The following is a 22,836-nucleotide window of genomic DNA, read 5'->3' as shown; positions in this document are numbered from 1 at the left end:
TATACAAGTCACAGGGGTATGGGTCATTAGGTCGACCACACTTAGGTTGACAGTCATTAGGTCGACCACTATAGGTCAACATGCATTAGGTTAACATGGCCACTAGGCTGACATGGTCATTAGGTCGACGTGAACAAGGCCGACATGGGAAAAGGTAGACATGAGTTTTTTACTTTTTTTGTGTCGTTTTCTTCGTAAAGTGACGGGGAATCCAAATTAGTGCACAGTGTGCCCTCGCATGGCGAGCGAAGGCAAGGTGCCTCGCTACGCTACCGATGCGCTCGGCACAAGTTACTATTCCCAATCGTAGTCCACGTGGATCGTAAAGTATGAAAAAGTAAAAAAAATGGAAAAAAAGGGTAAACTCATGGCGCCCTTTTTCCATGTTGACCTTATTCATGTCGACCAATAGTGGTCGACCTAAGTGTTGTCGACCTAAGTGTTGTCGACCTAATGACCGTATCCTAGTCACAGAAATCTAAGGTGAATTCTAATATCCATAATATTTTATGATGGGGAGCTACTCTTTCTGTTACACAAGATTTCCTAATGAACACTGACACGAGAACGTAGCATTTATGCTGGAAATGCACAGATATCAACACTGCTTCATTGTTGTACTATTGTAAATAAAGAGTAATAACAGTAATATATGTGATAATTATTAATTTTCCCCACATGATATATATATATATATATATATATATATATATATATATACTATATAATACACATATTTTTACTTTTTGTCTTAGGTATTGCCTTTGCTGCCATCTGTAGCTTTAAATAAAATTGTTGTGACGTCACTGCATTATTCCTGGGCCCCTGACTGAATATCTAGACAAGAAACAGACTGGAAAATGTGCAATGTTTCTCTTTAAAGTTCCCCCACTTCAAATCTATGCTTATCCTACTTCTCCAAACACTCTCATATTTACTGTAAATACAAGAACTGGGGGTTACACCATTGAAAAGTACGACGTGCAACACAGCAAATATTTAGACATTTCTGTATTTCAGCTCTATCAAACATATAGCTCTAGATTCCAATTCCATACATGTTTAGTATGACAGGAAGAGTAAGCTGCATCTGAGCAGTCAAAGTTTATCGCCATTAAGAAAAATGTAATAAAGAAAGATAATTTATTTTAACTTAAGATGATTTAAAATGTCCCCCAGTAAGGCTGTCTATGCTCCAGGCTACCAAGAAAAGCAGGCAGGTTTCCCTGAGCTGGCCAGCTGCAAGCCCCCCCTTCCCAACACACACACACACCCACCGACACCGAGATGACGGTGGGGGGCTTGAGGCCACGATAAAGCAACCGCCAGAAAGATGGCATATATGTTTAAGATTCCTCTTCTAAAGGTACCAAAGCTATTGCAAATCTTTGTAGACCACAAGGATTGGGAGGAGGAGAAAAGGAGTAGAGGGGGAAAAGACGTTAGGAATAGGACCAATGGGAAATCAAGAAAACATGAGAGAGGCGTGGCCTTATGAGTTACCACTTACTGTAACTGATTACTTACAGAAATGAATGCACAGATAAAAAGCTGTCTTAAGCTGGGTACACACTGGACGACAGGATACATGAACAATATCGTTGAATGATTTCCCTTGAACTTCCCAGAGTCGGACAAATGATATAGGCCAGTATTCAATTTTGCATCACCAGGAGCTATTCAATAAGCCCAGATAAGTTGACACGAGCTGTGGCTTATTAGGGATTTTGTTTCACCCGCCTGAGGCATGTGCAGCAAAATCCCCAAAAACAGCTCAGTTTTCGGACAAAAACAGGGCTGTTTCTACCGAAAACACACAGGTTTCACTGAACCTGTTTGTTTTCGTGATCATTTTTTTTTCCGGGTGACTTAATTGGATAGCTTACGCTGTTTCTTCGTGGTTAATTAAATACCGGCCATAGGGGGTGATTCAGACCTAATCGTTGGGCTGCTAAATTTGTTGCGCTGCGTTCAGATAGTCGCCGCACAAGGGGAGTGTATATTCGCCATGCAAGTGTGCGATCGCATGTGTATGCCGAGCTGCAAAAAATCCCGCAGTCAGCGGACAGCTGCAAATCCATTCGCACCACACTCACCATCAAAAGATTTTTCCACTGTTTGCAGTCTGTGCAGCCCAGGACTTACTCCTACAGTACTATGAGAACAGGCTGATCAAGTCCGGGGCTGACGTCACACACTCTCCCTGAAAATGCTTGGGAATGCCTGCGTTTTCCCTGACACTCCCAGAAAACGGTCAGTTACCACCCACAAATGGCCATCTCCTGTCAATCAGCATGCAAATGGCTGTGCACTTGAAATTTTCACACCAGCCTGTCGCTGTTCAGCAATGCCTGTTGTTGTTTTCCGATGCACATGCAAATTGTGGTGCATACGCATGCGCAGTCTATCGATGATCAGCCGCTCTGCGAAAATGCACAACAGCGATCAGGTCTGAATCGGGCCCATAGTGTGTACACACTGAGCGACTGACCAATGATATACAGGAGTCATTTGCTACTAGGGTTTTTCAGCTAATTTAAATACATATACAGGGTGGCATGCATTTACATTGGTGAGCAGTGGTGTTGGGCAGGCATATACCGGGTGGAAATAGGCAGCACTGTATACTTACCAAATTCGAAGAATTATGCAGGCAGCGATCTCCTCCATACACAGGCCGAAATCTGCATCTTCATGCAAAAGCCAGAAAACGGAGGATAGAAGTGTCTAGGGAGTGGCTGTGATGATGTACGTATTGTTCACCGTTCATTGGGGGTCATTCCGAGTTGTTCGCTCGTTATTTTTTTCTCGCAACGGAGCGATTAGTCGCTAATGCGCATGCGCAATGTCCGCAGTGCGACTGCGCCAAGTAAATTTGCTATGCAGTTAGGTATTTTACTCACGGCATTACGAGGTTTTTTCTTCGTTCTGGTGATCCTAATGTGATTGACAGGAAGTGGGTGTTTCTGGGCGGAAACTGTCCGTTTTATGGGAGTGTGTGAAAAAACGCTACCGTTTCTGGGAAAAACGCGGGAGTGGCTGGAGAAACGGAGGAGTGTCTGGGCGAACGCTGGGTGTGTTTGTGACGTCAAACCAGGAACGACAAGCACTGAACTGATCGCACTGGCAGAGTAAGTCTCGAGCTACTCAGAAACTGCACAGAGAAGTCTTTTCGCAATATTGCGAATCTTTCGTTCGCAATTTTGATAAGCTAAGATTCACTCCCAGTAGGCGGCGGCTTAGCGTGTGCAAAGCTGCTAAAAGCAGCTTGCGAGCGAACAACTCGGAATGACCCCCATTGTTCATTATTCGTAGCGTACACACTGGATGATATGCACCTTGTCGTTAACGACATAGCCGACATTGACCTCCGTGTACAGACAGTGTCGGACTGGAGCATGAAGGGCCCACCCGGGGTATGCACTGGCAGAGGCCCATGATTAGAGGTGTGGCCAGCCTCCAAAGGGGGTGTGGCCAGCCACCACAGAGGTTTGGCTAACCATTATAGAGTACCTGGTCTGGACTCCTTGATAATTTATATAGTAATTAATGCTAGTGCATGCATGATAATGTGCCAGTTTAATGACAGCAATGTACTGTAGATAATACATCATAATCCTGTGCAGTATAAGGTAACATATGTATAATATATAATTCAAGTGCACAGTCTAGAACCTGGTCCCTAGAGGAGGAGGGCCCCTCAGGCAGTGGGGCCTGCTGGTGGTTTCCCCTGTACCCCTGTGGACCAGTCAGATCCTGCGTACAGACAATAGAAGATCCCATTAAAGACCCACGGGAGCGCGCATTGTTGACAATATAGTGTGTATACACTGGGCGATTTGACAAAAATGTTGTTCAGAGATGTCAGTATCGGCAATATCGTTCAAAAAGTCTTCCAGTGTGTACCCAGCTTAACACATTTACCATAACATATGGGTAAGCACCAAAGTGATCCATAAAAATCAAAGTAACCACAATTATAGGCTAGAAGGCCATGAATGTAGGTTGCAGACAGTTGTATCGTTTGTCCATCATTCTTTATAAACAATCCTCCTCTCTCTTCAATAGCATCTGAAACAGTAAGTGTCTTCCTTCCCTTATGCACGTACCATGGGTTAGAAAGACACATAAAACAGGACAGTGCAGATATCCTTTAAAAAATGGATATTTAATGACACATTGTATTTACAATTAACAACAGATAAAAAGTGCATAACACAACTCCACAATGGCACACAGCACCACATATGGTAATGAAGTCCCAGGTAGAAGATGGAACTAGCAGTAGCAAGACCTAAAATCTGGATCTTAAGGCTACCACGGGAACGCACAAGCAAAGCTTCACAGGTCACGTGGAGTCTAACATAGGTTGCAACACGTAACGTGTTTCTGAGTTTATTAGACCTTCATCAGAATGATGGGCATTTCAGACTGGTCGCTTCAGTTGTGACAATGTCAGGCCTCTACCTGGTGTGGTCGCATCAGATACAAGTTGTTAAATAGATTTAAAAGGAGGCCAGGAAAATGCTGTATACAGAATGCAGAGGATCTGTACATTTCATACCCAAGTAAGGGACAGATTTATTAAGCCTGGTGAAGAGATAAAGTGGGAGGTGACAACACACCAGCCAGTCAGCTCCTGTTATTTTTAAAACCCAGCCTGTAACATGAAAGTTAAGAGCTGATTGGCTGGTGCATTATCACCTTCCACTTTATCACTTCCCCAGGCTTAATAAATCTGCCCCTAAATTGCAGAAAGTTTTATTCTTACATGTGTTTTGATTTCAGGTGGGAACAGTGGCGGATTTGCTGCCGCTCAGTCCGGCGGCAGCGTGTCTCAGCTGTCAGAGGAGAGCGCCCGCCAGCGCGGCTGTGTCTGGCACGGCGGCGTATAGCGGACTTCAAACCAGCCGCCGGTTCGTGAGGCAATCAGAGCTCGCGGACCGACAGCTAATCAGAAGCCGCCGGTCCGCGAGCTCTGATTGGCTCACGAACCGGTGGCTGGTTTGAACGAAGTCCACTATACACCGCCGCGCCAGACACAGCCGCGCTGGCGGGCGCTCTCCTCTCCTGACTCACCCGTCCCTCACAGCCGGAGCCCGGAGGAGGAGCAGCAGCAGCAATGCAGCAGCGGTAAGCAGCTGCAGCACTGGCTGCTGTGGGGGCAATTGTATACCTGGCACTGTGGGGGCAATTGGTTGGCACTGTGGGGCATTTGTATACCTGGCACTGTGGGGGCAATTGTTTACCTGGCACTGTGGGGGCATATGTATACCTGGCACTGTGTGGGCATTTGTATACCTGTCAGGTATACAATTGCCCCCACAGTGTCAGATCCACAATTGCCCCCACAGTGTCAGGTATTACCTGACACTGTGGGGGCAATTGTGGACCTGACACTGTGGGGGCAATTGTGGATCTGGCACTGTGGGGGCATTTGTATACCTGGCACTGTGGGGGCATTTCAGGATCTGGCACTGTGGGGGCATTTGTATACCTGGCACTGTGGGGGCATTTGTGGATCTGGCACTGTGAGGGCATTTGTGGATCTGGCACTGTGGGGGCATTTGTATACCTGGCACTGTGGGGGCATTTGTGGATCTGGCACTGTGGGGGCATTTGTATACCTGGCACTGTGGGGGCATTTGTATACCTGGCACTGTGGGGGCATTTGTGGATCTGGCACTGTGGGGGCAATTGTGGATCTGGCACTGCACTATTGGGGGCATATGTCTGTGTTTCACGTCCCATTTTAATTGGCCACACCCATTTTTTTGGCGCGCGCGCGCCGTGGGGTGCCTCTATGGGGCACTCTCTGTCTGATTGGTCGCCGCTTAGCCCCGCCGGGAGTGCACACAGACGCACTCATTCCAGTGAATGGGGCGCGTGCATGTCACGGACACGTGCGCGCCCCAGACGCGGTGATAGGCCCAGGCACAGACGGAACTCCATCTGTAATGTAAGGGGGCATAAGTCAGAACAAAAATATAGTGCTATGGATTGTTTGAGGTAGGGGGCCCCCAAATCGGTATTTCGCTTAGGGCCCCATGAGGTCTAAATCCGCCTCTGGGTGGGAATGAAGAAAGCCCATACCACTATCGCTGCACTAAGCAGCATCGGAAAAGCTATTTTAATGAAGAATTTTGAGAATAGAGACATTAGACAGGTTTGTAATTCTCTTGAAAACATTTACCAGGCAAACAGCAATGGAAAAATATATTTGCAGTAACATCTATCAATGCATACCTGCTAACAGCCCAGATTGTTAAAGTCAAATAGGGGTATAGCTTTCCCATGAAAAGGCAAGCTGCCTGCATATCTAGATGTGGCTCACGTGGAATAGAGTGTAGCCTAATATGTCCTGATTATCCAAACAGATATATTATGAGTTATTTTAACTTCCCTCCCAGTATGCTGTATAGCTTAGAGGACTGCAAAATGCCAGCACCAGGCATAATCATTGGCGGAGACCTCCTGCCCTGGCGCCCAAGCCCTGAATATCCCCCTTCTCTCCCTCCACAGGCTTTGCACAGTTACCCCACAATGGTGTCACCATGCACTTTGTAAGCCTGATGTAGAATAGGAAAGCATGCATTTTATTTATACATATAGTAAAACTGTAAGATTTGTGTCTGTACATAGCATTTTTTTTTTATCTTTACAAATATACTTCTAGGCACTGTTTATGAACTATGGAGAGAAAAAAAATCTGAATTTTTGTCTGTTTTGTCTGTTTGTCTGTTCGTTCTGTCATCATGCAACAACTACTGGATGAATGTGGATCACATTTTTACTATTGTATAACTTAGTGACCTAGAAATAAACTAAGGTATGTATGATCTTGATGTGACATCAGGGAGAGGAGCAACAAAGGGAAAGACAGACGCTTCACACTCAGGGCAAGCACTCTCAGGATTTCACAATCTCAGGACCAGCTGCTTCTCCCATGGGCAGCTTTGCGTGGCTTGCTCATGAGTTAGTAGCCCCAAGCATCTTTTTGTGCTGAAGGTAAAACTGCAAATATTGTTTACAAAGACATTTTGTGATCAATGTGTACAATATAAAATATACATCACAATATTAGAATTACAATGTAGATCTTTGTAAAATGAATTCCGCTGAGCAATAACAGACATCCACGTGAGCAAAGCCATGGACAAATGCTAATATACAGTTAAAAACCTGTTATTCATAGTCCCTGAAAGAGCATTGTTACCCACTAACCTGGTTATAATGAAGACAAAAACAGGTCACTAGTCTGTTGGCAATACCTGTAGGTATTGCTTATATAAACAGATCTAAAATTAAGAGAGCACAAAACAAAAATGCAAATATAGATGGTTTTCAAATTAAAGCTTGTTGTTTTATTTCTTTTTTTATATATATATATATATATACAAAAAAATATAGAAAACCACAGCACTCGCCACCCCAGAAGCGGGGTGCAGTGTCTGCACTCACCACTCATAGGGTGGGGTGCATGCAGCCCATGGCCACCTACCCAAATACATACAAAATAGAGAATTCAGCACTCACCATAGCAAGCTCACTTGTCCTCACAACATCAATAAATAAATGATGGGGGTTTAGTTGGTGGATTGGCCAATGCACGGAAGCCTGCATACCGATTTTCAAGGTACCCCACCTTCATGCAGGTCCTACACTATCACAAAGCCTAAAGAATTAAAACCTGGCAACTGTGTCACATATAATATAACTGCAAATATGCCCACTAGGTTTAATGTATGCCTGCCACATATCTAGTGGCTTTTAAAGCCATGGACAAATGCTAATATACAGTTAAAAACCTGTTATTCATAGTCCCTGAAAGAGCATTGTTACCCACTAACCTGGTTATAATGAAGACAAAAACAGGTCACTAGTCTGTTGGCAATACCTGTAGGTATTGCTTATATAAACAGATCTAAAATTAAGAGAGCACAAAACAAAAATGCAAATATAGATGGTTTTCAAATTAAAGCTTGTTGTTTTATTTCTTTTTTATATATATATATATATATATATATATATATATATATATATGCCAGGCCTTCCAGTATAGTAAAGCTAACTTCAAATGTTTTACCTGAAATAAAAAACAGGATTTTAATGCCTACCGGTAAATCCTTTTCTCCTAGTCCGTAGAGGATGTTGGGGTTCACTTCAGTACCATGGGGTATAGACGGTTCCGCAGGAGCCATGGGCACTTTAAGACTTTTCAAGGGTGTGAACTGGCTCCTCCCTCTATGCCCCTCCTCCAGACCTCAGTATAGGAACTGTGCCCAGGGAGACGGACATTTCGAGGAAAGGATTTACTTTTTAAATTAATGGTGAGATTCATACCAGCTCACACTTCAACCATGCCGCACAACATGGAATTCAACACAACACATGCCAATGGGCATGAACAATCTTTGCAGCAACATGCTGAAAATAACCGTAACAACACTTGTGTAACTACAAACTAATAACTGCAGGTAAAGTACGCACTGGGTCGGGTGCCCAGCATCCTCTACGGACTAGGAGAAAAGGATTTACCGGTAGGTATTAAAATCCTGTTTTCTCATACGTCCTAGAGGATGCTGGGGTCCACTTCAGTACCATGGGGTTATACCAAAGCTCCAGTACGGGCGGGAGAGTGCGGATGACCCTGCAGCACCGATTGACCAAACACGTCCTCGTCGGCCAAGGTGTCAAACTTGTAAAACTTTGCCAACGTGTTTGCCCCTGACCAAGTAGCAGCTCGGCAAAGTTGTAATGCCGAGACCCCCCGGGGCAGCCGCCCAGGATGAGCCCACCTTTCTAGTAGAATGGGCATTTACCGACTTCGGTATCGGCAATCCTGCCGTGGAATGAGCGTGCTGAATCGTCCCTCTGATCCAGCGCGCAAGGGTCTGCTTAGAAGCAGGACACCCAATCTTGTTGGGAGCATACAGGACAGTCAGAGCCTCTGTTTTCCGTATTCGAGCTGTTCTTGTGACATAAATTTTTAACGCTCTAACCACATCAAGAGACTTTGACGCAGGGAAGGTGTCAGTAGCCACTGGCACCACAATAGGTTGGTTTATATAGAAAGACAAAACCACCTTTGGAAGAAATTGTTGGTGAGTTCCCAACTCTGCCCTATCTTCATGGAAGATCAGGTAAGGGCTCTTGTGAGACAAGGCCCACAATTCAGACACCCGCCTTGCGGATGCCAAGGCCAAGAGCATCACCACTTTCCAAGTGATAAACTTCAATTCTATCTCCTGAAGAGGTTCAAACCAATCTGATTGAAGGAACTGCAACACCACATTAAGGTCCCAAGGTGCCACTGGAGGCACAAATGGAGGTTGGATGTGCAGCACACCTTTCATGAATGTCTGAACTTCTGGAAGGGAGGCCAATTGTTTTTGAAAGAAAACTGACAAGGCCGAAATCTGGACCTTGATTGAACCCAATCTTAGGCCCGCATCCACACCTGCCTGCAGAAAATGGAGAAAACGTCCTAACTGAAACTCTTCCGTAGGAGCCTTCTTGGATTCACACCAAGACACATATTTTCTCCAAAACCGGTGGTAATGTTTAGACATTACTCCTTTCCTGGCCTGAATAAGAGTGGGAATGACTTCCTTGGGAATACCCTTTCGGGTTAGGATCCGGCGCTCAACAGCCATGCCGTCAAACGTAGCCGCGGGAAGAGGCAGAGGATCTTCTAAGAGCAACTCCTGAAGATCTGGATACCAAGCCCTCCTTGGCCAGTCTGGGGCAATGAGGATTGCTCGAACCCTTGTTCTGCTTATTATTTTGAGAACTTTTGGTATTAGTGGAAGAGGAGGAAAGACATATACCGACCGAAACACCCACTGGGTCACCAGTGCATCCACTGCTACTGCTTGAGGGTCTCTCGACCTGGAACAATATCTCTGAAGCTTCTTGTTGAGACGAGATGCCATCATGTCTACTTGAGGAACTCCCCAAAGACTTGTCACCTCTGCAAAGACTTCTTGGTGGAGGCCCACCTCTCCTGGATGGAGATCGTGTCTGCTGAGGAAGTCTGCTTCCCAGTTGTCCACTCCCGGAATGAAAATTGCAGACAGAGCACTTGCATGTCTTTCTGCCCAGAGGAGGATCTTTGTCACCTCTGCCATTGCCGCTCTGCTTTTCATTCTGCCCTGACAGTTTATGTACGCGACTGCTGTTACATTGTCCGACTTGATCTGCACTGGCTGATCTTGTAGAAGATGCACCGCTTGTAGAAGGCCGTTGTAAATGGCTCTCAATTCCACAACATTTATGTGAAGACAGGATTCCTGACTTGACCATTTTCCCTGGAAACTTTTTCCCTGTGTGACTGCTCCCCAGCCTCGGAGACTTGCATCCGTGGTCACGAGGACCCAGTCCTGAATCCCGAACCTGCGTCCCTCTAATAGGTGAGAACTGTGCAGCCACCACAGGAGCGAAATCCTGGCTTTGGAGGACAGGATTATCCTCTGGTGCATGTGTAGGTGGGATCTGGGCCACTTGTCCAACAGATCCCACTGGAATACTCTGGCATGGAATCTGCCAAACTGTATGGCCTCGTAGGCCGCTACCATCTTTCCCAACAACCGAATGCATTTATGTACCGACACTCTCGTCGGTTTTAAAACTTGTTTGACCATTTTCTGGATCTCCAGAGCTTTTTCCACTGGAAGAAATACTGAACTTCTGTGTCCAGTATCATCCCCAGAAAAGACAATCATGTCGTCGGTTCCAACTGCGACTTTGGAAAATTAAAAATCCAACCGTGTTGTTGGAGCACTGACAGGGAGAGTGCAATGTTCTGCACCAACCGTTCCTTGCATCTCGCTTTTATCAGGAGATCGTCCAGGTAAGGAATTACATGGACTCCTTGTTGTCGAAGGAGGACCATCATCTCTGCCATCACCTTGGTGAACACCCTCGGTGCCGTGGAGAGTCCGAACGGCAACATCTGGAACTGGTAATGGCAATCCTGTATTGCGAACCTCAGATAAGCCTGATGTGGAGGATAAATGGAAACATGTAAGTAGGCATCTTTTATGTCTACCGACACCATGACATCTCCTTCCTCCAGACTGGCAATCACTGCCCTCAGAGATTCCATCTTGAACTTGAACCTTTTCAGGTAGAGATTCAGAGATTTCAGGTTTAGAATTGGTCTAACCGAGCCGTCCGGCTTCGGAACTATGAAGAGGCTTGAATAAAAACCTCCTCCCTGCTGTGACAAGGGCACCAGGACAATGAATTGATCCTGACATAATTTCTGAATTGCAGCCTTTACTACTTCTCTGTCTGGAAGAGAAGCTGGGAAGGTCGATTTGAAAACTCGGCACGGGGGGACATTTTGAAACTCCAGCTTGTATCCATGGGACACTATTTGCAAAACCCATGGGTTCAGGCCAGATTGAACCCAGATCTGACTGAAAAGTTTCAGACGTGCTCCCACCCGAGCAGACTCCCGCAAGGGAGCCCCAGCGTCATGCTGCAGATTTGGCAGAAGCAGGGGTGGACTTCTGCTCCTGCGATCCTGGAGACGCTGCAGACTTTTTACCTCTTCCTCTCCCTCTACCTGCAAAGAAGGGGGAACCTTTGGCCTTTTTGTATTTGTTGGGCCGAAAGGACAGCATCTAAGAGTGATGTTTCTTTTTCGCCGGTGCAGGAGCAGAAGGCAAGAATGTCGACTTACCTGCGGTAGCCGCAGAGACCAACGCATCCAACCCATCTCCAAACAAGGCCTCACCTTTATACAGGAGAGCCTCCATATTACTTTTGGAATCTGCGTCAGCATTCCACTGGCGAATCCACAACGCCCTCTGAGCCGAGACTGCCATGGTAGCGGCTTTTGAACCTAAAAGCCCAATATCCTTCATGGCTTCTGGCATGTATGGAGCAGCGTTTTTGATATGACCTAACTTTAGGAGAATCTCGTCTCTATCTATCGTGTCAATTTCAGATGACAAGTTATCTGACCATTTTTCGATAGCACTACTCACCCACGCACAAGCAATGGTGGGCCTGAGCAGTGTACCATTGGCCACATAAATAGATTTTAACGTAGTCTCCAACTTGCGGTCTGCCGGCTCCTTTAGTGAAGCCGTCCCAGGTGCAGGGAGAATCACCTTTTTTGTTAACCGTGACAGGGCACTGTCTAAAACTTGGGGTGACTCCCACCTTTTCTTGTCCTCTGTCGGGAAAGGATAAGCAATCTGAATCCTTTTGGGAATCTGAAATTTCTTTTCAGGGTTTGCCCCAATTCCCTCAAAGAGAGTATTTAGCTCGTGAGAAGGAGGGAAAATTACATTAATTTTCCTTTCTTTATAAAAATAAGCCTTCTCCTGAGGTACAGGAGGGGCTTCCGTAACTTCCAAAACCTCCCTTATAGCAACAATCATGTATTGAATGCTTTTTGCCAATTTAGGATCTATTCCCCTGGAATCACTATGGTCGACACAGGAATCAGAGTCCGTGTCGGTATCAGTTTGTACTATTTGTGCAAATGGTCTTTTATGTGAACCAGAGGGATCGCCTGCAGATGAAAAAGCAGAACCACTAAAAATCACATCTTCCACCGATTTTCTCCAGTTTTCTGCATGAGACTCAGACTTATCTAATCTCTTACTGATATGATTCACACTATCACGTAATTATTTCACCCATTCAGGCTCATGATGTGTCGGCAGTGCCACCACATTACAACTCTGTGTCCCTAAAATGGCTCCCTCAGGGGAAGAGCTCCCTGCCTCAGACATGTCACACACGTGCAGAAACACTCCACAGACACTCTGGGACTTATAGGGGACAGACCCACAGTAAAATCTGTCAGAAGGACACAGATAGGATTTTGCCAGTTCACAACCCAGCAACAGTAATAAAATGTCTGTGAAACACACAATGCCCACAGACCTGCAGCGCTTTTATAATGATAATCACACAATGTATAGCACCAAATTTCACTGTGCCCCCCCTGTTTTGCACCCTGATACTTGGTTCAGCAGTGGAGGTGGACCAGCGTTCTTCTCTGCAGCCTGGAAGGAGAGAAAATGGCGCTGAGCAGTGTGCTGGCTGCCTGAGGAGGAAGCCCCGCCCCCGTAATGGCGCGCTTCCCCTCAGACCTTTTTCTACCAATATTTATACTGGCGGGGTAGGACTGTGCCTCAGCAACTTATGCCCCTTATCTGCCAGTTTTACTGGGTTTCATGCTGCCCAGGGCGCCGCCCCCCACTCCCTGCACCCTGCAGTGCCTGTGTGTGATGGATAGCATGGAGCGCAGCGTTCCCGCCCGCCGTGCGGTACCTTTTAGCCGGCACGATGACTGAAGATCCTTTTCTTCTTACACTCACCTGTCTTCTGACTTCTGGCTCTGCAAGGGGGGTGACGGCGGGCTGTGGGAGTGAGCACATAGCCGCAGCTAGCATTCAGTACCCTTCAGGAGCTAATGGTGTCCTGTCAGCCAGAAGCAGAGCCATGAAACTATTCAGGAAGTTGGTTCCTACTTCTGCCCCCTAAGTCCCACGAAGCAGGGAGACTGTTGCCAGCAGTCCTCCCTAAAAATAAAAAACCTAACATAAGTCTTTCAGAGAAACTCAGTAGAGCTCCCCTGGAGTGCATCCAGTCTGCCTGGGCACATTTTCTAAACTGAGGTCTGGAGGAGGGGCATAGAGGGAGGAGCCAGTTCACACCCTTGAAAAGTCTTAAAGTGCCCATGGCTCCTGCGGAACCGTCTATACCCCATGGTACTGAAGTGGACTCCAGCATCCTCTAGGACGTATGAGAAACATAAAATAGTAGAATGTATGCAATGTAAAAATTAGTGCTATACAGCTGGGTCTCATACCTGGGTGGAGGAGAAGGGCTGCAGCTGGCCCTGCTACATGGTCTCAGCCAGTGGGCGGATCCTGGAACCTGCACAATGTAGCTGACAGGTGTCGGGAATAGTGCATGCGCATCAGCAGTGGCAGGACTGCGCATGCGTGAAAACCCCGGCTTCTATGGACTGCATCTGCTGCAACCTATAGAAGCTGGTTTGGACTGCCCAAAAGGCAGAGAGTGGCTTCACACAGGAAACTCTCTGCTTATTGCAGCCCAGTCTGGCAGGGTTGTGTCTATGTTGCCTTCGTGCTAAGGACCTGGACGTGACAAAACGAGAGGGCAGGAGAGCACTTCCGCCCTTACAGCATCTAAATGTCTCCTTAGTTCTCCGATCGTTTGGGGCAAATTTATTTCTCTATGCAGCATTGGACCCCCGCGGGCTCGCTTCGCTCGCCACGCATCGGGTTCGGTGTCTCGCTCCGCTCCGCTTCGCTCGCCACACTTTACTATTCCAAATAGATTGTGACATGGACCCAGGGGGTTATGGGAAAGGTCCTTAGCGCGAAGAGAATCTAGACGCTTCCAGTCTAGCAGTTCTAGAGGGAGGAAGTACCTCTTAATGGGACTTCCTGTCCTGTGGGTGACTGGCAGGTAGGACTTCCAATAGAAAGTCACTGCCAGTCACAGTGAAGCCAGTGTAGTCACTGGCAGATTTTACTAGGGGGCTGCAGTCCTGCAGCCCATAGGTAAAATTTAGGGGTGGGCGCAATGCCAATGTTTGCGCAATGGAGTCACTATCTGCTACTACACACATGCGAAAAGTCCAGAAAACCCTTACTACCTCTATGTCTGTCTGTTTTTGCCCAGTTCTGTTCTATTACTGTTGTTCTAATTGTATAGTGCAACGGAATATGCTGCGCTATATAAGAAACTGTTAAAAATAATAAAAACCACTATGATGCAAGTGTTACCTGACTGTAGGCAGACACCGCTGTTGCATATAGAGCCACTTGCAAATGCAATAGAGCTTGCATTGGACAACCATGGGTGTTCCTGGGCGGTGATTGGGGGTGGACTAAAGTGTTTGCAAATAAAAGGATGTGTTATGGGAGTGTCAAGGGTATGTCAGTGTACGTGGCTGCATTCCCAAATGCAGATCCGCACTCACAGAGTACATGTTTAGATGAATTTGAGATGAAACCAATGAGCAACATATAAGGTGTCCAGAGCCGGCCCTAGGCATAGGCAAACTAGGCAATTGCCTAGGGCATCTGGTATGCCTAGGGGCACAAGCAGCTTCTGCTGATTAAAATGATATGCGGCATGCCTATATTCTGTGTGTAGCATTTCGTATGCAGCTACAGCTACAGTCGCACACAGTATATAGGCATGCCACATATAATTTTAATCAGCAAAAGCTGCTTGTGCATCCTTGCCACATAACAATGCAAATAAGATGCATGTTCATAAAAAATAGGCACCCGACGTTAGCAGAGCTGCCAGTTGACTCAAGCCAGGAACTATATGTGTTATTATGTGTATAAGGACATTAACAATGTGCGGCATATGTGTAAGGGAAATTATGTGTATAAGGGCATTAATAAGGGTTGGCATAATGTGTAAGGATTGTTATGTTTATAAGGACATTAATAATGTATGTCATATGTGTAAGGGTCATTACTGTGTGGTATTATGTGTATAAATGCATTACCTATGTGTGGCATTATGCGTATAAGGTGCTCTACTGTGTGGCGTAATGTATAGAAAGGGCACTACTGTGTGGTCTGATGTGAATAAAGAGCAATATGGTGTGGCGTAATGTGAATAATGAGCAATATGGTGTGGTGTAATGAGAATAAAGAGCAATATGGTGTGGTGTAATGAGAATAAAGAGCAATATGGTGTGGTGTAATGAGAATAAAGAGCAATATGGTGTGGTGTAATGAGAATAAAGAGCAATATGGTGTGGTGTAATGAGAATAAAGAGCAATATGGTGTGGTGTAATGTGAATAAGGAGCAATGCAGTATGATGTTATGTGAATGAGGGGCACTACTGTGAGGAGTAACATATATAAGGTAAAGTGGTACTACTGTGTGATGTAATGTGAATAAGGGACACTCGCATGATAAATTGTGAATAACGTTGCACTACTGTGAGGTATAATTTGAATTGGAGGTACTATTGTGTGGAATGCCCCTTGCCAGCAAAAACACATACCTTTTTGGGCTGTGCGCCGAATGTGCACACTGTTCTTTATATTATAGGAGGTAGGAAAACAAAAAAGGGGACTGCTATGGGTGGGGGGTGATGGTGCTGGGAAAGGGTTGCAGAATCAGAGGCGGAACTAACGGTGGTGCTAGGGGGCACCAGCCAAAATCTTGCCTAGGGCATCATATTGGCTAGGGCCGGCTCTGAAGGTGTCGCAAGTGGTGCACCGATAGTGGAGTGTGTTTAGAACCACAGATGCAGTTGCACAGATCATGGTCTCTAAAAATGGGCAACTCAGTGCTTTATATTCTCTGTTGCACGCTGGCTGGCATTTGCATATTGGTGATCATTCCGAGTTGGTCGCTCGCTGCCGATTTTCACAGTGCAGCGATTAAGTAAAAAAACGGCAAAAATGCGCATGCGCATGGTACGCAGCGCGCATGCGCTAAGTACTTTCACACAAAACTTTGTAGATTTACACAAGGTCGAGCGACGTTTTTTCATCGCTCGAGTGATCGTAGTGTGATTGACAGGAAGTGAGTGTTTCTGGGCGGAAACTGGCCGTTTTCAGGGAGTGTGCTAAAAAACGCAGGCGTGCCAGGTAAAAACGCAGGAGTGGCTGGAGAAACGGGGGAGTGGCTGGCCGAATGCAGGGCGTGTTTGTGACGTCAAACCACTGAAACCAGGAACTAAACGGACTGAGGTGATCGCAGTCTAGGAATAGGTCTGGAGCTACTCAGAAACTGCAGCAAATTATTTAGTAGCAGTTCTGCTAATCTTTCGTTTGCTATTTTGCTAAGCTAAGATACACTCCCAGAGGGCGGCGGCCTAGCGTGTGCAATGCTGCTAAAAGCAGCTAGCGAGCGAACAACTCGGAATGAGGGCCCTTGTGTCTTCTATTGCAAACATATAGCATCTACAGTATCTCTGAATCCAGCCCATAGCCAAACTTACAGCAGCACACACCGAATATGTAGGATCAGTGCTATGGATAAAACAGACAGTCACAAGATCACTTAACAATGCATTACAAGATGTAAAGAAAATTTCATCCTGGAGTAATATGTCTCTGTCAACTCTGAAAACTCCCAAGGAGTATACTGGAAAGAAAACATCCAACTGAAACCAGAGCCAGTTGGAGAATGTAGATCCAAGTATAGTAATTCAGGGAAATCACTGACAACATTTAAATGCTATTTAAATTTATGATCCCTTTGTTGCCACTCTTGCTTGGAAGCCAAGGCTTCTATATATCATGCTTGGTGCTCATTGTATGTATAGTGACTCACAATAAAAATATACAAGCAGTATTAGAACAAATATATCACAGTTAAATTATTAAAATACGAACATGTATTGAGTGGTACTCGTGACATATTTACTTACGGTGCTAATAAAAGCACAAATCAGTCTCAGAATTCTAAAAATAAATTCAATATAATTACACATTTCATGATACAAAGTATATATATATATATATATATATATATATATAGTACAGTGTTTCTCCACATATCAGTTGAGAAAGATAGCACTCTCCAGACTTGTTATAGTATAAGTAATAAAGTCATTTATTCAAAAAACTTGGTTCCATGTAATCTTCATGTCACAAACAAAGTATATACAGAAGGGGCTCACCAACGTTTCGGTCCTGTTTTCGGACCTTTCTCAAGGTATTCGCCAGTCAATCAGTACAGAGTCAGGTAATCGGCAGTATCAATGACAACATCAAAAACGGAACCAGGATCTGCATATTGCCTCCCAGGCCCCCTATATATACCCAGGAGCTAATGAATGAATATGTCATGTGCCCATATGGCCGCGGCATCACTTCCGGTATTGCCGGAAGTACCGTGCCGTCAGCCGCATTATAAGTGAAAAACATATGAGGCAATGGATAATGTAAATAATACAGACCCCCTTAAGCAGCCTAATCGGCCGCTTCTATGCCTTCAGCGGTCAGCCGTCCAGTTTCCCTGGCTGAGCCGCTAGTCCCCATGGTAACGCGCAATACCGCCGCGTCACTTCCGGTCTAAACCGGAAGTCGTGCGTTCCACCGAGTGGAACTTGCGTTTCAAGCCCCGATTAGTCCATACAGGGGGTCATGCGTTCCACCATGTGGAACTTGTGTTTCAGGCACAAACTAGTGCATACAAGAGGCGAGGTTGTTACACTCATAACTGGGCACTAGGTAGAAACTATTATACACTAATAGAATAATACAATATATAAATATGTGATTGGTATACTGGGGACCTGGAGAGTCACACATAGTACATAAATGAAGACCAAATCATTACATACATATTAGTGTGCGCTACGCGCGTCACACCCGTGCAGAAAATACTGGTGAGGTATAGAGAGTATGATTTTATGTTACTATATATAGAGAAATTTTATGTTAATATATATAGAGAAATTATATCCTTATATATGATTAAAAAAATGTTACAAATACTCAGGGCGGAGGGAATGTCCACAAGGTTCAAAGCAGAGTAAGCATCATAATTTTTGTGGGCACATCCGGTGGCCCAGTGAGGACCTACGGTGTGCTCACGGTGTGCCCGTCGTATATAGCCCCCTGGGGCAGTGTTATATTAATCCTTAACAAGTGTTGCCACCTATCTATTGTATAAGATTGGGGCAACGCTTTGTTGGTGATTCGTACAAAATTAGTACATATTTTGCAACATCGCTGTAGTCCATATCGGGATGCCTCCAGTGGGCTGGGTTGAATCTTAATCAGGAGAGTCTTATGGCTATAGTCCTTGATCACTGCTCACTTAACCCAGGAATATTGAGAGGGGGTTATTTTCATTCATCCCTCTGGGGGAAATAGTATCTAGCCTGTGAATCCAGAAGCTTTCTCTTCGTTTCAAAGTCATGATGCGGTCTCCGCCGCGGGTGGGTGGTGGTACCCAGTCAATAATACCTGGTGTTCGTGTGTCAAAAAGTGCCTCGGCACGGGTTGTTCTGCCTTCTTAGATTCAATGGCCTGATGGATGGTAGTCCTATGATTTGCCATCCTATCACGGAACCTTCTTGATGTCATCCCGACATAATATAGCCCGCAAGGGCATGTAAGAATGTAGATTACATGGTCCATCAGACAGTGTAATTTGTACTTAATCTTTATTGGACGTCCAGAATGTGGGTGCGGGAAGGTAGGTCCGGTGAGCAAGCTTCGGCATGTGGTGCAACCGGTGCATTTATAACATCCTGGTTTCTGCTCCTGCAGCCATGTTATCCTATTAGGAGCGGTCGGGTTCGCGGTTGGTCTCAATAGGAGTTGTTTGAGGTTCGGTGATTTACGGTATGCCATCATTGGAGGTCGTGTATTTTTTGCCTTTAGTGATGCATCTGATGTAATAATAGGCCACCTCTTGCGGAGGGCTTTATTGATGTTACCTGACTGGTTATCGAAGGTCGTGGTGAAGACCATCATGTTGGTGTTGGTGGTTGGGCTTGCAGGGCACAATGTTGGTACTTGTGTCAGTGATGTCTGATGTTGTAAATTTTACACGGGCTTTATGTAGACATCGCCGTATACAGCCGTCCGTGTATCCACGTTCTCGGAATCTCCGCGACATATCGTCCAACTGTTGTTCCATGTTCAATGGATTGGAGTTATTCCGCATGACTCTCAAAAATTGGGAAATAGGTAAGTTTTCTTTAAGTGCTGGTGGATGTTGGCTAGTGGATAAAAGGAGGGTGTTCCTGTCGGTGGGTTTCCTGAAGAGCGTAGTGTTGATCACATGGTTTGTTATGGAGACCGTGATATCAAGGAAGTGAATTTGGTGGTCATCAATCTGGTGTGTGAATCTCACCGGATTTTCCAGTTCATTTAGCGCCTCAACCATCCGGTGAAACATCTCAGTCGACCCAGTCCAGAGGATAAATATGTCGTCGATGAAGCGTTTGTACATCAAAATGTGAGCCCCATATGTTGGTAGGATATGCTTCCTCTCGTAGGCCGCCATAAAAATATTAGCGTATGCCGGCGCCAAGTTAGAACCCATGGCGAGCCCGGATTATTGTACATAGTACTTGTCCAGGTAGGAGAAATTATTCAACTTCAAAGCTGCTTCCGCTAGTTGGATGATGAAGTCAATCGGTGGATTAGCCGGAGGATATGTCTCAAGGGCCTCCCTAAAGGCTTGCAGTCCGTCTTCGTGTGGAATAATGGTGTATAACGAGCATACGTCCAGCGTAGCCAATCTGACATCTCCACTCAGTTGTGGTAATTCGGAGAGTTTGGCGAGGAAGTCCACGGTATCCCTGATGTAGCTATCTGACTGCTGTACTATTGGTTGCAGAAATGAGTCCACATATACTGCCAGTGGTTGCAACAACGAGTGTTTTGCCGAAATGATTGGCCTACCTGGTTGATGAGAGAGTGTTTTGTGGACTTTGGGTAGGGTGTATATAATGGGACACACTGGGTGTGGGACCGTGAGGAAATCGAAGGTGTGTTTATCAATCCACTTGGACTGGAAGCTATGTTGTAATAGCCGGTCCACTTGGTTTTTGAAGTTGGGGATGGGGTTGGCGGCACAACCTAGATAAGTCGATGTGTCAGCTAATTGTCTGCAAATCTCTTTGTTATAGTCTCTCCATTCCTGCACAACGATCGCTCCTCCCTTATCTGCTGGTCTGATGACAATAGAGGTATCATCCCGTAATGTTCTAAGTGCTTGCCTTTCCTGTTTGGATAGGTTGTCATACATCTTCCTAGAAGCACCTGTGTTGATATCCTGTTCGACCAATCGAATATACGTCTTTATACTGGGGTTGGAGGAGGGTGGATCGTATGTGGATGGTGGACGAAACGGGGACCTGTTGTCAATGCTGGTATCCCCGTAGTGTTCACGGAGTCTAAGTTTGCGCCCAAACTTGTACATATCTATAGTCGTCTCAAAGGGTTTATTTGGGCACATTGGCACAAAGGACAAGCCACGAGAGAGAAGGCTCAATGTGGCTTCATCCAGTGATCTATCTGTCAAATTGAAAACTAGATTTTGTTTTTGTCCCTGCACCTTCGCCATACGTCGCCCCTTCCTTGGATGTGGTCTGTGCGTCCCCCGCTGGGGGGTAGACCTGCGTCTAGGCTCTGTCCTAAAAAAGCTGTGTTACGAGGTTGACGGTTATCTGTCTGCTCTGTATCTGACGTAGAGGCAGATGACCCAGTATCAGAGGTCGCGTATTGTCGCCGACCCTGGCGGCGTTGTCGGAAACCTCTCTGGGGTCTAGTGGGTCTAGAATCACCTAGTAGCCACCTATACACTGTGTGGTTCTGATAGTCCGATACCACCGTGGCTAGTTTGTTCCGCTTGAACGCGGTGAGTTCTTTCTCATAGTTGTCAATCTGGGCTTTTAATTTCTCTAGGTGGTTACAGGTTTTGTCACTCCTAATGGTGGATAAATGGATACCGTTGAATGTGTCAATCTGGGTCTTAACTTTATTTAGTTCAGTGCCTACCTCCTCTATTACTAATAACATTAGATCTAGGGAACATTTATTAAGTACCCCGCACCAGCGGCTACAGAATGTGGGGTTGTTCCTCCCTATAGTGGGGATATTGCTGACTCGAAACCCGCTGGGGATTTGTTTTTTTACGGTGGTATTCAGATAAGAATTGACCATGAAGATTAAGGTCAATTTCCCTCTTACTGAGTCTTAAAAGTTGATGGTATAGGTCAGTAGTGGTTTCTGCCGGAAGTGTGTCGAACTCTATCTGGTCAAAGAGTACTTTCTCAGCATCGTCATCCGTTAATGATTCAATGCCGTGTTCAGCCTGTGACAATAGATTGTCATCCAGAAAACCGGCACCACCCTGGGCCATCGTCTATTATCCCAAGAGTGTATGTCCCACGTGGACTGTACTACAGTACCCAGTCTTCCCGGAGGTCTCCCTAACCGGTACTGCCTGGGCCCGCACTGCTTGGCTTCCAAGTTCAGAAGGAATTGGGCATTGCCAGTGCGGTATGACTGTAGTTATGGATACACGGATTAGACTACTTGCCACAGGAATCTGAGATGACTCAGTATCTAAGACACATATAGAAACATGGATATAACCAAACAGGTGACGGCTGAAAAAAAGAAGATGTGCTATGTGTGAATAATGCAGAATGCCCGGTTCACATTAAATATATGCAGTGGGTGCAGGAAGAAATATACTTAGCACGCTGAGTATATCCAAATATGTACGGGAAGTCCCACACTCTCACCCAACACAGGTAACGGCTGGGGTGCCAAATCAAAGTCTGATCCAATCATTGGGTCAAACTCATAGTACAGTACAGTGTTTCTCCACATATCAGTGGAGAAAGACAGCACTCTCCAGACTTGTTATAGTATAAGTAATAAAGTCATTTATTCAAAAAACTTGGTTCCATGTAATCTTCATGTCACAAACAAAGTATATACAGAAGGGGCTAACCAACGTTTCGGTCCTGTTTTCGGACCTTTCTCAAGGTATTCGCCAGTCAATCAGTACAGAGTCAGGTAATCGGCAGTGTCAATGACAACCTCAAAAAACGGAACCAGGATCTGCATATTGCCTCCCAGGCCCCCTATATATACCCAGGAGCTAATGAATGAATATGTCATGTGCCCATATGGCCGCGGCATCACTTCCGGTATTGCCGGAAGTACCGTGCCGTCAGCCGCATTATAAGTGAACAACATATGAGGCAATGGATAATGTAAATAATACAGACCCCCTTAAGCAGCCTAATCGGCCGCTTCTGTGCCTTCAGCGGTCAGCCGTCCAGTTTCCCTGGCTGAGCCGCTGGTCCCCATGGTAACGCG

The 22,836-nt window shown here is 45.7% G+C and overlaps 1 pseudogene; it reads right to left on the bottom strand.

Moving 5' to 3' along the window:
- Positions 1-21,902: 21,902 nt before the first annotated feature.
- On the bottom strand, positions 21,903-22,019 carry LOC135052338 (5S ribosomal RNA; annotated as a pseudogene).
- Positions 22,020-22,836: the final 817 nt, after the last annotated feature.

This window comes from Pseudophryne corroboree, chromosome 2, assembly GCF_028390025.1.
Source record: "Pseudophryne corroboree isolate aPseCor3 chromosome 2, aPseCor3.hap2, whole genome shotgun sequence".
In the NCBI taxonomy this organism is placed as follows: Eukaryota; Metazoa; Chordata; class Amphibia; order Anura; family Myobatrachidae; genus Pseudophryne; species Pseudophryne corroboree.
The sequence above is the reverse complement of the archived record's forward strand: the minus strand, read 5'-3'. Positions and strand labels throughout refer to the sequence as shown.